The sequence below is a fragment of the Helianthus annuus genome, chromosome 2 (assembly GCF_002127325.2).
Source record: "Helianthus annuus cultivar XRQ/B chromosome 2, HanXRQr2.0-SUNRISE, whole genome shotgun sequence".
NCBI classification, from domain to species: Eukaryota; Viridiplantae; Streptophyta; class Magnoliopsida; order Asterales; family Asteraceae; genus Helianthus; species Helianthus annuus.
Window position 1 is genome coordinate 91,094,945 of NC_035434.2, and position 16,184 is coordinate 91,111,128.

Below are 16,184 nucleotides of genomic sequence, written 5' to 3' on the forward strand. Positions count from 1 at the left end.
TAGAGGTGCACAAACCGGTTTTTGAGCCCATATTGGTTACGGTTCCAAACCGGTTCGGTTTTGGTAAACAGAAGTCAAAACCGCTTTTGCCCAAAACGTTTTTTTCAAGTGGAAAAGGGTTGGGTTCGGTCTTTTCGTCCACCTCTAGGCCTAAGGTCAAAATATGGTTATATTCACCGTCACCGACTACAATTCGGTTTCATAAACATTATGCAGTTAATGTGGTAATTTTTGATAAACATAGCAGCAAGTAATTCAACAAAATTTATCAACACATATCAACAGATCTACAAATTATAACTACATAACTAGTCTCCACAAATCCGATCATCAAAACATGATCACTTCACTTTTTAGCTACTGAAAAGTTAAATTTACAGTCAAAATAAAAGATCAAAAGAAAACCTGGATGCTCTAGCTTTCTTGTTGGCTTCAAGCTGACTCCTTGCGAAAAATTGCAGCGCCGCAGCCCTAACAAGCCCATACCCATGTATAATATATATATTTTTTTTTAAATTTGGAGGCCATGTAGTTTTGGTGGCCCAAGGCCCAAGCCTCATTTGAGTTGGGCTAGGGCTGGCCCTGCTTAATGTTTTAAAATGTTACATGTTATGTCCTTCGACCCTAACAGTCACACCCTCAAAAATCCACTTACGGGGTTTAACACGAGGCGCGTGACAAACCAGGATCTAGACGCCAGTCATATGGAATGACCTCTATATGAGAAAATAGTTTTGCCAAACAACCAACAGTTCAAAAGTAATGCGTAAGCATAACAAACGTAAATTAAAAACCTATGCCAAAAAGAACGCCCAATCAAACAGTAAATAAATATGATAATGCAACGTTTAGAAAAAATGTTTCTGATGCCATGTGTGACAACTGTCAAATTTGCATGCATCCGTACAATTATTAAATAATGATTAGTGCCAAAGGACTGTGCTGAATTACAATTAATTGCTTGAATTGCTTTCTGATTATTACCATATACATACACGACATCATATATTGTTTAACGTCATGTCATTATTGCATGAGAACTTTACTGACTCAAATGATGCATGAAACACAATTAGCATAGTTATCCAGCAAATCAGAAAAAGGCTGACAGAGTTCAGTAGATAGACAGATATTGTATTGAGACACAGAAAGAGCCAGAAATCAAGTATTACACTAGAATAGTGTGTAGGAAAGTAAGGATCACAAAACTGCCTTCCTAGTGATAGTTTAAGTGCCGGAAAGTGCTTAAAACTCACATAAACTGCAGAATTCTGTAGAAAATCAACACAATTCAGCTATAACCAGCTATTTAACACAATAATATCATACGAAATTTATGTTTTGTTGCCCAAAATAACTTACAAAGTGTCGGGAATTAAAACTGCCACAAAAGGGGCTTCATACTTAGTGAAACTGCGCAATTCAGCACTTTAACGAACCGTAACGAACCGAACAACCGGACAATAACCGGGACATCAAAATTTTACTAGAAGTAATGTTTTTATGATATTAAGCTAGTATTGGTGGTAGAACACCTTAAAAATCATAAAAACGCCTAAAAAAACTTAAACATACTTAAACCTTCTTGTTTGCACTTTAAACCCCAAACTTCCAAAAATTTACATTTTACCCCCCCCCCCCTCACCAAATCCGGCCCCAACAAGGGACCCACATGAAGATTTTATTTCAATATTTTAATAGATCTTGTTCGTCCTTTTTAAAAACATAAAAATCAAAGAAGATCATGTGTATTTGGTTATAAATAATACCTTTGAGTTTATACCCTTCATTCTCCATCCACACTTTACACAAAAATTCTTCTCCATCCTCTCTACACCTCACGGCCAAGAACACTCACACCACCATCATTTTCATCTTTCATTTTCCATTAAATCTATACATACACAAGGATGATAGAAGCTAAGTTAGGAAGCTTGGAGCTTTCGGATGTTGAAGGACCTTCACCGTTTGCTTTTATCCACTTCATTTCTTCACTTGATCATCGCTAACCTTGAGCTAGTAGTAAGATTTTCTACTCTTCATTTTACATCTATTTCAAGTGGTTAAAGAATCATACATGTTGAAAATCATGAAGAACACTAAGAAACTTGAAGATGAAACATGAACATAAGCATAAAACTATAAGAAATCTTAAAGAAATCATGTTGTTTAGTGTTGTTATGATGCTTGATGATTGATGGTTTGTGTAAATGATGTAGATCATTATATGATCTTGCTAGATCATGATTAAAAACATAATCTAGCAAGATGAGAAGATGAAAATGTTAGAGATTTATAAATCATCCTCATACAAGACATGAACTTGAAAGAATATATTGTTTTCTTGAAAAATAATGATTAATGTGAGTAATAATACTTATAGATCTAAAGATTTATGGAGGATTTCTAAAGAAACAAAGCTAAAAATATAAGTTTTGCTAAAACTTGGTTCTTACATAAACAAATCTTATTTTTAGTGGTTAAACAAGTGTAGAAACACTTGTGTAACAAGAAGAATACATAAAGAAATATTTTTGAAAAATATGATTACAAGTTGTAAACATCTAAATCATTCAAGAATGATGTTTTTATATAAACAACCACTCTTTAAAGGGTAACTAAACTTACTAAACACACTACTAAGTTACTACAAATTTTTACAAATATTCAAGTTCATGAAGTAGTGAAATATGCATGATTTAGGCAAGATTGGTAGGTAAAGGTTGTTTGTTGATAATGGTAAATTGATTGTGATGATTTTTATAAAAGAAAATGATATGCTTGAAAGCATGGAAACCTCCATTTTTAGGGGAAACTATGGCAAAATTTTCTAAAAATATTAACACTTAGAAAAATATTTTAACCAAATATTTACAAGTGTATTGTAACCATGAGTTTTCCATATAAACTTTGCCATAATTTTTGTTATAAAAATATAAGTGTTGGAGGTTGGTTTTTATAAATAAAATGGCTAAATATATATATTTAGAATGTATAAACATTGAAGACACACATGTGTGATTACTTGTATAATATGTGTATTAGTTATATTATTTTGGTGCTTGAAATAATATATCTCATCAAAATACCGAAAATTATAATCCGAAATATTACCAAAATTCCAAGGAATAAATATACAAAGAATACCCAAAATACCGGTAGAACCGAACAAAGGAATATAACTCACAAAATATTCCGGAAATATTATTCATGTGTATATTTTGGTAAATAATATTTTGGACATCAAGGGAATGAAAATGGGATTTTCATTATTACTACAAGAATATATATCATACTTTGACAAGGGAAAAATATATTATTATTGGCATGTATGAATATATATTTTTCTTGAATTTTTTTTTTTTTTGAATTATATAATTTTTGGGAAAGATATATATTTTCTTGAGTACACTTGAAATACATATTTTTGGATAAAAATAAGTTTATATATATATATTTTCTAAGTGAGACTTGAAAATATATTATTTTTAGAACTTATATGACAATACGAATATTTTTGCCAAAGGAAAAATTATAAATAATTTTTCTAAGTAATATTCCTTAGAATATATATTTTGGAAATATATATTGGTGGACATTTATTAGAAATAATATTTCGGGAAGTTTAATATAAATTTAAGTATATGAATACTTAATGAATACACTAAAATATGTATTCTCACACGTATAAATGCACACCGGAATACGACCCTAATGCATGGCAAGACTATACAAGTGAAAGATACCCCCATTCTTGGGAAGAATATACAAGTATAAATACTTGGGAAGTATTAAGTTGATATATATATATATATATATATTGTTTTAACAATTATTCCAAAATTTAATAAATATAATTTAAGTTAAAATATTTATTATTTTGACAAATAATTATATAACTTGGGATAATGATGAAGACACTTGGAAACGTAACTCAAAGGCACTAATTAATACTAAGTCAATGCACGACCCGCTTGTCTAATAAGACCATAGTACATTGTAGGTAGTCGTGTACACCAGTGGAAACTTTGAGTTACAGGCGGATTCGAAGAACGCAAAACTGTGAGTTCATGTTCCCCCTTTTCTTTTAACTGTTTTCAGTTTTATAACTTCGGGGGTGAAGTACATGTTACAAAATGATTACATACAATTACAAGTGGTATGGTTAGCTTTGGAAAGTATAGTAGATCATGTGAATGGGTAGGCGCACTCCTAAGACCATTAATCCTCGTGTTAGGACCGAGGGACATGAGTGTGACAACTCGAGTTTTCAAGATTCCGTCTTCACACTAATTGTACGTTAACTGTTCAGTTGTTTGTTTGCTCAACTTGGTTGCCTTGTAATCATACGTGTTTAATATATGTTGAGATGTTATGAAATTACTGTGTTATGTGTTTAGTGTTATAAACTTGTGTTTGGTTTAACTTGATGACACTTAAGGTTTCATACTAGTAACCTCGACGAAACAACTTATGTTTCGCCGCCAACCAACTCGACGAAACAAGTATGTTTCGTCATAAACACCACGACGAAACAAGGCATTTCGCCGGCCTAATGTTTCGCCGAAGCCCATTAGGGGCCCAGTACGTTTACAAGGGTATTTGTTACGCGAAACTGTTTCCACTCATCACATTATCAGCCGATCGAAAACCCTAAAGCCTTCTCCTCTCCTTCTTTCTGTGTGACGGCAACCTTGAGTTCTCGAAGCCCTTCTTAGCGATCAACTCATTATTCCTTCTATCACGGTTAGTGTAAAAACCCTACTGTAGATATGATTGCTAAATGATGCTTTTGTGTGTTTAGGCTAGGGTTTTTGGTAAACAGTATAAACTCAGGATCATTGTGTTGATAATATGTGATGTTGTTCTTGAGAGTTTGACGATTCTGTTGTATATGATTGTGATAGATTATGTTCACTGTTCATGATCGATGTTAAGGTTTATGAGATTCAGATGACATGTAACTGATTGTTTATGGCATGATTAGGGTTTATGCTAGACGTTAAATACGTGATGATCTACGACTAATGCGTTGTATGATAGCTAGTTGTTCGATGTTAGTGAGAAACGGCTGTTCAGAATGATTAGGGTTCCTGTGTGTAACTGATAACACGACGAAACTGAATAGCATCCTAGACGAAACGCCTTTCACGATGAAACTGGCACGACGAAACATGAGTGTTTCGCCGAAAGGAATGCACGATGAAACCAGTCGTTTCATCGAAGGGTGATCACGACGAAACAAGTATGTTTCGTCAACTACTAATCCAACACAGTAACTTGGTTAACTCTGTTAGTAATTAAATAGGTTAGTGATGACCATGTTAACTGATAAGGACAGTACAAGTAACTGGTAATTGTAAAGCATGGTTGCATGAGCTTGTATAACTGATAAATATAATGTGTTAGTTGTTACTTTCATGTACGTGATGATCTTGACTGTTAGTCGAAACTTGTGAATGTCAACTAATTGAGTATACGTGCATGCTATAGGCCTTGACTGATTATTTGAGAGCACGTAATTTAGCATACCGAGCAAACCAAGGTGAGTTCACACTTCTAAGGCATTGGATTCCCGGTGGGTTGGGAATTGGATTGAATAACTACAACAGAATTTGTACATTCACCACTACTAGACTATTTACCACCGTCCTCGGATTTGGGAAGGACGCCAGTGCTAAACCTACGTACTGTTATACGTACCACCGTCCTCGGTTTGGGAAGGACGCCAGCGCTAAACCTACATACCCATTACGTACCACTTTCCTCGGTTTGGGAAGGGCACCTGCGCAAAACCTACGTGTTCTTATACGTACACCGTCCTCGGATTGGAAAGGACGCCTGCAATAAACCTATGTACTCATGTACATACTTCCGTCCTCGGTTTGGGAAGGACACTAATATATGCATCTAGTCTAGCGATTTGTAACATGGGGTAGCCCCCACTAATCATGGTTTGGAAAACCAGGAAAGTTGATTTACCATATTTGTACGTTCTTGAGAAACTACTTTAAACAAGCACCTCCTGTGAACTCGCTCAACTTTGTTGTTGACTCTCTGTTACATGCCTTGCAGGTCGTTAGGTATCTATGGAGCTTGCATCGGAGTGGGAAGAGTCGTTGTGGGACATGGATAGCTGTGTGCCATGCTAAACATTTGAAACGCTTAAACTTGTGTTATGGTTTTAAACATTATGCTTCTCCTTGCAACTTGAACTATGATTTGTTTGGACACCAATTGTATTGTGTTGGATTTTATAAACTACTTTTATTTATATGCTATGTTCAATATGATTGGTGGCTTGATCCTGGTCAGTCACGCCTCCATGCGGTGATACTCCGCGAGTGGATTTTGGGGGTGTGACAGATTGGTATCAGAGCCATTGGTTATAGTGAACTTGGTTTTAATAAGGAACAAGTTTTTGTTAAAACCAGACTATAACCTGTACAGTGCTCAACGATCCACAACGACGCTTCGCTCCACGTGCAAGACTCACATTTCTAGGTGATATGGTTTATGTTTTATTGCCTACTTGTTAGCTACATAGAACTTTGCTAATGGTATGCTTAGATAAACGTAGCAACTATTGTTTGAAACACATGTGCGTTTACTCTCTTCTGTCATCGCACTTTCGCGAACCTCTCTCACTCATGTTTCCTTTGGTATGAAGATCATGAGTGAACGTATCAACATGACTCAAGCCCAGCTGACGACTTTAATCAATGAACAAGTTACTGCAGCACTTGCAGCCGCTCAGGCAGGCGGTATAACCTGCCATTGTAACTTACCCTAGGATCTTTAGATCCTACTCTCGTAAACCAACACTTGTACTTAACATTGTTTCTCCTTACACACACGACAGGTCAACCTGCTCAACCTCCTGTGTGCACTTTCAAAACTTTTATGGACTGCCGACCTACTACTTTCAATGGCACTGAGGGAGCTGTAGGCCTCCTCTACTGGTTCGAGGAGCTCGAATATGTCTTCGAGATGTGTGAATGCCCTGAAGCTCGTAGGGTAAAGTAAAATACTGGAACACTAGAAGGTGCTGCGTTAACCTGGTGGAAAGCACAGGTTCAGATGTTAGGACTGGCAGCTGCTAATGCCACCCCATGGAACGACTTAAAGGATCTGATTAAGGAAGAGTATTGCAGTTGCGACGACATCCACAAGCTAGAGGTGGAGTTTTTCAATTTAAAGATGACGGGGTCTGAAATCGAGGCTTATACGAAGAGATCAAATGAATTGGCTATATTGTGTCCCACTATGGTAGACCCTCCCATCAAACATATCGAGCTGTATCTCAAGGTTCTTGTGCTAGAAATTCAGAGTCATGTGACCGCGGCTAATCTTGGCACCATCCAGCAAGTCACTCGACTAGCTCATCGTCTCACTGATCAGGCGGTGGAACAGAACAAACTGCCAAAACGTGTTAACGCTGCTACAGTTACTTCAGATGCTCCTAGTGACAACAAACGCAAGTGGGATGGAAATTCGAGCAAGGGTTCCACTTCGGTTCAGTCTCAGTCCCAGCAGCGAAAGACATATGAGTACAGGAGCCCCAGTCAGCAGTCTTTTGGTAATCGAAGTCAGGGTGGATACAGGGGAAACCACCCTAAGTGCAATCGAAGTAATTTGCACCACAGTGGGCCGTGCAACAAAGATTGTTGTCAGAGATGTAACAAGCTTGGTCATGAAGCCAAAGATTGCAGAAGCTCACGTCCTACAAACCAGAATCGACATCAGCAGCCACAAGCCCCACAGAACCAGCAACAGCAACAGCAGGGTAATAAGAGATGTTTTCAGTGCGGTGCTGAAGATCATTTCAAGAGACACTACCCACAGTTGAATCAGAATCAGAATCAGAACAACAACCAAGGGAATGCAAACAATAATGGGGGGAACAATGATAACAACGGTGCTAGGGGTCGAGTGTTTGTGCTGGGTCAGGGTGAAGCAAGGAATGATCCTAACGTGGTGATGGGTAAGTTCCTTCTCGATGACTTTTATGTTACTGTTTTATTTGATTCGGGTGTCGATACCAGTTATGTGTCTCTAAAAGTTAGGCAAATGCTTAAACGCACACCAACACTTTTGAACACCAAGCATGTCGTAGAGTTAGCAAATGGTAAAAGTCTAGAGGCCACACACATAGTTCAGGGTTGTAATCATGTCCTCGCTGGTCAGACCTTCTCTATCGATCTCATTCCTATAGTTCTAGGTAGTTTCGACATCGTCATTGGGATGGATTGGTTATCTCAACAGCAAGCAGAGATCCTATGTAAAGAGAAGATTGTTCGTATTTCTCGTTCTGGTAAGGAACCTCTCATGATTCAAGGCGACAAGAGTGGTGCTGTTGTGGGCATCATCTCTTTCCTAAAGGCCCATAAGTGTTTGCGAAAGGGCCACACTGCTATACTAGCCCTCGTTACTAACACATCAGCGAAAGAGAATAAAATAGAGGATATCCCAGTAGTACGCGACTTTCCTCAAGTGTTTCCTGAAGATTTACCTGGGCTACCGCCTCATCGCCAGGTCGAATTCCAAATCGAGCTAGCTCCTGGAGCAGCACCAATAGCTCGTGCACCGTATCGCTTAGCTCCATCAGAATTGGAAGAACTATCTACACAACTACAAGAACTCTTGGATAAGGGTTTCATACGTCCTAGCTCTTCACCCTGGGGAGCTCTAGTATTATTTGTGAAGAAGAAAGATGGTACTTTCAAAATGTGCATTGACTACCGCGAACTCAACAAGGTGACTGTAAAGAATCGCTATCCACTTCCACGCATTGATGATTTGTTCGACCAACTGCAAGGGTCGAGCTATTACTTGAAGATTGACCTGAGGTCAGGCTACCATCAACTTAGATTCCGAGACGAGGATATCTCTAAGACAGCATTCAGAACTCGTTATGGGCATTATGAGTTTCTGGTTATGCCTTTTGGATTGACAAACGCGTCTGTAGTCTTCATGGATCTTATGAACAGAGTGTGCAAGCCTTACTTGGATAAGTTTCTTATTGTATTCATCGACGACATCCTGATCTATTCTAAGAGTCAGGAGGAACACGAGCATTATCTACGGCTTATCTTGGAACTCCTTCGAACAGAACAGTTGTACGCCAAGTTTTCGAAATGCGACTTTTGGCTTGGGTGAAGTCCACTTTCTAGGCCACGTGGTAAACAAGGATGGGATTCATGTTGATCCATCCAAGGTAGACTCAATCAAGAACTGGTCTGCACCTCGCACACCAACGGAAATACGCCAATTCTTGGGTTTGGCTGGTTACTACAGAAGGTTCAACAAGGATTTTTCCAAGATTGCGCAACCTCTCACTTCACTAACTCAGAAAGGAGTCACCTACCGTTGGGGTGAGACACAAGAATCTGCATTTCAGCACCTAAAGGATAGACTTTGTAGCGCACCGATTCTTTCATTGCCAAAGGGCACAGACGATTTTGTGGTTTATTGCGACACGTCAATTCAGGGTCTTGGTTGCGTGTTGATGCAACGGGATAAAGTCATTGCTTATGCGTCGCGCCAACTTAAAGTTCACGAAAGGAATTATACACACGATCTAGAGCTGGGAGCTGTTTTTTTCGCGCTTAAGATATGGAGACATTACCTGTACGGTAGTAAGTGCACCATCTACACCGATCACAGGAGTCTCGAGCATATCTTCAAGCAGAAGGAGTTGAACATGCGACAACGTCGATGGGTCGAGCTATTGAATGATTACGAATGTGCAATAAAGTACCATCCGGGCAAGGCCAATGTGGTGGCCAACGCCCTCAGCCGAAAAGATACTACGCCTAAACACGTGCGTGCGTTACAACTCACCATTCAGTCTAGTCTTCCTTCCCAGATACGAGATGCTCAGGTAGAAGCATTGAAACCAGAAAACGTCAGGGCTGAGGCCCTACGCGGATCAAGGAAACGATTAGAACAAAAGGAAGACGACGCTTACTACGTTACAGGGCGCATTTGGGTCCCACATTATGGAAACTTACGCGAGCTGGTGATGGATGAAGCACATAAGTCTCACTACTCAGTACATCCTGGTTCGGATAAGATGTACCACGACTTGAAGACTATGTATTGGTGGCCTAGCATGAAAGCCCACATAGCAACTTACGTTAGCAAATGTCTGACTTGTGCAAGGGTCAAATCGGAATATTAGAAACCATCGGGCCTACTCCAACAACCAGAGATACCACAATGGAAATGGGAACAAATTTCCATGGATTTTGTTACTGGCCTGCCTAGATCTCAACGTGGAAATGACACTATTTGGGTGATAGTGGATCGATTAACTAAGTCTGCACACTTCTTGGCTATCAAAGAAACAGATAAGTTCTCTACATTAGCAGACGTTTACTTAAAGGAAGAGGTTTCGAGGCACGGGGTGCCAACCTCTATTATTTCCGATCGTGATGCACGTTTTACTTCTGAATTGTGGCAAACTATGCACAAATCCTTTGGCTCACGTCTCGACATGAGCACGGCTTATCATCCGCAAACAGATGGGCAGTCTAAATGCACCATCCAAATCCTTGAAGACATGCTTAGGGCATGTGTAATCGACTTTGGTAACGGCTGGGAAAAGCATCTCCCGCTAGTGGAGTTTTCGTATAATAACAGCTACCACACCAGCATCCAAGCCGCTCCATTTGAGGCATTGTACGGGTGTAAATGCCGATCACCTCTCTGCTGGGCAGAAGTTGGCGACATCCAAATCACCGGCCCAGAACTTGTGGTAGACACAACGGAAAGAATTGCTCAGATACGACAACGAATGGCGGCAGCTCGTGACCGTCTGAAAAGCTACGCTGATAAGCGCAGGAAACCACTCGAGTTCCAGGTTAGGGATCGAGTGCTACTCAAAGTCTCATGTTGGAAAGGTGTAGTTCGTTTTGGCAAACGAGGCAAACTTAACCCACGATACGTTGGACCTTTCGAAATCATAGAGAAAATAGGCAAGGTGGCTTCCAAGCTAAACCTACCCACAGAACTCACTGGAGTTCACAACGTTTTCCACGTGTCAAATCTGAAGAAGTATCTGTCAGATGAGACCCTCGTAGTTCCTCTGAAGGAGCTCACTATCGACGATCAGTTGCGATTCATCGAGGAACCAGTTGAAATCACGGACCGAGACGTTAAGGTCCTCAAGCACACCAGAATACCTCTTGTTCGAGTTCGTTGGAACTCCCGTCGTGGCCCAGAGTTCACCTGGGAACGAGAAGACCAAATGAAACTCAAGTATCCCCAGTTGTTCGGGAACAATGCAACTACTACTGAGGCTGAAGCTACTGTGGAATTTCGGGACGAAATTCCAAATCAACGGGGGGATGATGTGACACCCCAGGAAAACCAGTTAACCACGCAACTTAACTAGCTTCCTCAGTAACCGCATGCTAAATTTCGGGACGAAATTTCTTTCAAGTTGGGATAATGTGACAACTCGAGTTTTCAAGATTCCGTCTTCACACTAATTGTACATTAACTGTTCAGTTGTTTGTTTGCTCGACTTGGTTGCCTTGTAATCATACGTGTTTAATATATGTTGAGATGTTATGAAACTATTGTGTTATGTGTTTAGTGTTATAAACTTGTGTTTGGTTTAACTTGATGACACTTAAGGTTTCATACTAGTAACCTCGACGAAACAACTTATGTTTCGCCGCCAACCAACTCGACGAAACAAGTATGTTTCGTCATAAACACCATGATGAAACAAGGCGTTCCACCGGCCCAATGTTTCGCCGAAGCCCATTAGGGGCCCAGTACGTTTACACGGGTGTTTGTTACGCGAAACTGTTTCCACTCTCACATTATCAGCGGATCGAAAACCCTAAAGCCTTCTCCTCTCCTTCTTTCTGTGTGACAGCAACCTTGAGTTCTTGAAGCCCTTCTTAGCGATCAACTCATTATTCCTTCTATCACGGTTAGTGTAAAAACCCTACTGTAGATATGATTGCTATATGATGCTTTTGTGTGTTTAGGCTAGGGTTTTTGGTAAACAGTATAAACTCAGGATCATTGTGTCGATAATATGTGATGTTGTTCTTGAGAGTTTGACGATTTTGTTGTATATGATTGTGATAGATTATGTTCACTGTTCATGATCGATGTTAAGGTTTATAAGATTTAGATGACATGTAACTGATTGTTTATGGCATGATTATGGTTTATGCTAGACGTTAAATACGTGATGATCTACGACTAATGTGTTGTATGATAGTTGGTTGTTCGATGTTATTGAGAAACGGCTGTTCAGAATGATTAGGGTTCCTATGTGTAACTGATAACACGACGAAACTGAATAGCATCCTAGACGAAACGCCATTCACGATGAAACTGGCACGACGAAACAGGAGTGTTTCGCCGAAAGGAATGCACGATGAAACTAGTCGTTTCGTCGAAGGGTGATCACGACGAAACAAGTATGTTTCGTCAACTACTAATCCAGCACAGTAACTTGGTTAACTCTATTAGTAATTAACTAGGTTAGTGATAACTATGTTAACTGATAAGGACAGTACAAGTAACTGGTAATTGTAAAGCATGGTTGCATAAGCTTGTATAACTGATAAATATTATGTGTTAGTTGTTACTTTCATGTACGTGATGATCTTAACTGATTATTTAAGAGCACGTAATTTAGCATACCGTCCAAACCAAGGTGAGTTCACACTTCTAAGGCATGGGATTCCCGGTGGGTTGGGAATGGGATTGAATAACTACAACAGAATTTGTACATTCACCACTACTAGACTATTTACCACCGTCCTCGGATTTGGGAAGGACGCCAGCGCTAAACCTACGTACTGTTATACATACCTCCGTCCTCGGTTTGGGAAGGACGCCAGCGCTAAACCTACGTACCCATTACGTACCACTGTCCTCGGTTTAGGAAGGGCACCTGCGCAAAACCTATGTGTTCTTATACATACACCATCCTCGGATTGGGAAGGACACCTGTGATAAACCTATGTACTCATGTATATACTTCTGTCCTCGGTTTGGGAAGGACACTAATATATGCATCTAGTCTAGCGATTTGTAACATGGGGTAGCCCCCACTAATCATGGTTTGGAAAACTAGGAAAGTTGATTTACCATATTTGTAAACAAACTCTTAGTTCTTGAGAAACTACTTTAAACAAACACCTCCTGTGAACTCGCTCAACTTTGTTGTTGACTCTCTATTACATGCCTTGCAGGTCGTTAGGTATCTATGGAGCTTGCATCGGAGTGGGAAAAGTCGTTATGGGACATGGACAGCTGTGTGCCATGCTAAACATTTGAAACGCTTAAACTTATGTTATGGTTTTAAACATTATTCTTCCGCTTACAACTTGGACTATGATTTGTTTGGACACCAATTGTATTGTGTTGGATTTTTTAAACTACTTCTATTTATACGCTATGTTCAATATGATAGGTGGCTTGATCCTGGTCAGTCACGCCTCCATGCGGTGATACTCCGCGAGTGGATTTTGGGGGTATGACAATGAGTGATAGATCTATTCAGGTGTAGTGAGCCCCACCCATGCGCCCGCCGAATGAGCCATGTGGCGACTATGTTTTACAGCCGGAAGCCCGGTGCGAAGTTTGCTAGGTTTGAGTCTTCCTGCACCATGTCACGTTTATTAATGTATTAGCTACACATTAATTGATTTGTTTCCTTGTTGCTTTCATACCGGATTTAAATTACATACAAACATACTTACAAAGGTTTCAAAGGTTTATTCACAAACACACACATGAACTCGCTCAACTTTTGTTGATGTTTTTCAAACTACATGTATTTAAGGAAACTAAGTATGGATCTGGCGGGCGTTAAAATTTCAAGTGTTGTCTGGAATAAAAGATGTCATTCGGTGTCGAATGATTTAGAGTGGGTATCCTATCATGGATAGGATACATGTTTCAAAGTTTGGTTATCATTAGTGTCTTTTGAAAAGTCCTTATGGAAAATATACACATATGTAATCACAAAATTACTTATAATACATCCTGGACATTATATACTGATGGTGCATCTAAGAAGGAGAAACTAATTTCTCTCCCTAGCAATGGCGATTTTTGTTCCTCTATGATCCTTTGATTTTTTGTGAAAGTATGTATAACAGTCTGTGATTAGAGGCTCTTTCATGCATCTATAACGAACTAGTTAGCATTCTTGATCGTTAATCTAGGGTTTTTTCTTTATTATTCTCAATCGCCGCCTGTCTTTTCATGATCTTTACGTTCGATTTTCATGGGATAGGTTTTTGCTAGGTTAGGGTTTAATCTTCTGTTGGCTGCCGTCTTTTGTTTTCTTGGTGCGCTAGGGTTTCTTGTGCATGCTTGGTGTTTCATCGTCTGAAGGAGGGAGTAGTCGTTTTTCAATGGGGGAATGCAAGAAGTCGGCTGAAGTTGTTTCTGGTGATCGGAGTAAACCTCCGATTCTGGGCAAGGGTATTACTGGTCGTGCTGTTAAGATTGATGGAAATACAATGCTTCCTCGTCGTGGAACAGTTACTGAAACTAAGAAAATAAACATTATCGATGAACTTACGAAGATTACTACCCCAGTTGATTTAGATACGAAGCAACCGGAATGCGAATCAAGCAAGAGTCAGATTGGTCATGAAGGGTTGCAAGGAGCCGATGCAAATGGGGGAAGCAGTTCGAAACCTATGTCCTATGCAGATTCTTTGCTTGGAAATAAGTCTTTAAAGGTGAATTTTCGTTCTTTGATAAGTGATTCAGTGCATGAGGGGTGTGATATTGTTCTCCCTAGAGAATCTGTGCGTAGTGCTCAAGATAAGATGGCAAACACCTTGGTTGGTTATTTTCTCGGGGATCGAGTGGCATACCCCGTAGTGGATTATTATGTGCGCAACAATTGGAAGAAATATGGAATCCAGAAATCCATGATGAACGCTAATGGATTCTTTTTCTTTAAATTTGCTGATGAAGATAGTATGATGAAGGTCATGCAGGATGGTCCTTGGATTATTCGCTCTCAACCTTTATTTCTAAACAAATGGAATCCTTCGGCTAAGCTGGAAAAAAAGGAAGTAAAAAGCGTCCAGATTTGGGTTAAAATTCATGATGTTCCGATTGCTGCTTATACCGAGGATGGCTTGAGCATGATAGCGACCACTATTGGGGAACCGAAAGCATTAGATTCATGCACTACGTCGATGTGCATGGACATGTGGGGACGTAGTAGCTATGCGAGGCCCCTTATTGAGGTCTCGGCTGATAAAAGTCTTAGAGAAGAGATCACAATGGCGATTCCTGATTTGGAGGGTGATGGGTTTTCTAAGGAAGCTATGTCTGTCGAGTATGAATGGTATCCTCTTCGGTGTGCACATTGTTGCGTCTTTGGCCACTCTGATGATACTTGTCCTCACCAGGTGTCGAAACAAGGAAAGAATACAGAAAAGGTGGGTAAGCAAACGAGTAGACGTCCCAACAATTATCAAGTGGTTGATGAGGAGGGTTATACGGGGGTCCACAGCAAGAAGATTGCTAGACAAACGGGTTTTCCGGTGAATAAGCCTAAACTGAAATTCGAATATCGCCCAGTGGTTGGTAGAAAGAAAGAGGATCAGGTTGGAGGGTCAAGCTCGAGTAACATTAAGTCTACGAATCCCTTTGATGTCCTTAGTGATCCGACCATTAATGACGATGAGGGGGGTGACAAACCAGTGTCGGCTCATGATGAGGAAGATGTCGAGGTGGTAGATGATTTTAATGAGATGCATGGATACGAGATGGATGGCTTTTTGAGGCAGGGAACTATTAAAATTGATACAAAAAAAGGGGCAAGCACTCCTTCTTCATCGGTTACTCATGGTTAGTATAGCGTCATGGAATATTAGGGGTTTGAACCGCCCCATTAAGCAGTCGGAGGTTCGTCATGCTATTAAAAGTTACAATTTAAGTTTATGTGCTATTCTTGAATCTCATGTGGAGGTGGGTAATCTTTCTAGAGTTTGCAAATCTGTTTTTCGGTCTTGGCAGTGGACTTCTAATGGGGCTCGCTGTAATAAAGGAACGGGAATTATAGTTGGCTGGGATCCCCATATTTTTGATGTTATGGTGCTGAATGAATCTGATCAGGTTATGCACTTGCAGCTAATGTTTAAAAAGGAGAAAATAATGATTTTCTGCTCAATTATTTA

The 16,184-nt window shown here is 39.7% G+C and overlaps 1 long non-coding RNA gene across 1 annotated transcript; it reads left to right on the forward strand.

The window, feature by feature from the left end:
- The first annotated feature begins 1,790 nt into the window (after positions 1–1,790).
- LOC110904822 lies at positions 1,791–6,231 on the forward strand. Its single transcript, XR_002572786.1, has 3 exons — positions 1,791–2,022; positions 4,004–4,062; positions 6,076–6,231. It is a non-coding gene; the product is annotated as an uncharacterized LOC110904822 (long non-coding RNA).
- Positions 6,232–16,184: the final 9,953 nt, after the last annotated feature.